Genomic DNA, 769 nt, shown 5'->3' with positions numbered 1-769 from the left:
AAAATATATTTTATTGATTTTTTACAGAGAAGAAGGGAGAGGGATAGAGAATTAGAAACATCGATGAGAGAGAAACACGGATCAGCTGCCTCCTGCACACCCCATACTGGGGATGTGCCCGCAACCAAGGTACATTACCTTGACCGGAATCGAACCTCGTGTTCTGGCCCGATGCCAGACAGTCCAGATTCTCCCCATATGAGTCTGGGTCCCCAGAGTCTTGCCCAGAACTGGAGTTCAGAGCAATCAGGAGCTTGTATCTACCTCCTGATAGAAAAAAACAACAGCGCACCCAGTTGCCAGCCCGTTTTTCGTGTGCACCTCCGCACCTCCTACCAGTCTTAATGCGCTTTTTTCTTTTCTTCTAGCTGTAGAACTTCCACTCAGCCAGCTTTCCCGTGGTTCTGGATGTTATTTGTTTTGTCTTTTAGTTGTAGTTTTGATGTGGTTGTGAGAAGCAGCAAGTACAGGTGTTTACCTATGCCACCATCTTGGTTGTTCCTCTGTTATTACCTTTTTTATTATAGCCATCCTACAGCAAGTGAAGTGGTATCTCATTGTGGTTTTTGATTTGTGCCGGGGTCCAGCCCCAGCAGTCCAGGGGTTTCCAAATGTGTGGACGGCGTCGGTGAAGAATGAAGGACACGGAGACAGCGTTCAGATGATCAGCATAGTCAGGTTCTTTTTCTATTGTCCTGTTACAGCTGTATTTATACTATTTGATTCTATAAGCATGCCTCTATAGTTACATCATGGTATGTTTTGGGTC

Source organism: Myotis brandtii, unplaced genomic scaffold, assembly GCF_000412655.1.
Source record: "Myotis brandtii unplaced genomic scaffold, ASM41265v1 scaffold550, whole genome shotgun sequence".
Lineage (NCBI taxonomy): Eukaryota > Metazoa > Chordata > Mammalia > Chiroptera > Vespertilionidae > Myotis > Myotis brandtii.
Note: the sequence above shows the minus strand (reverse complement) of the source record.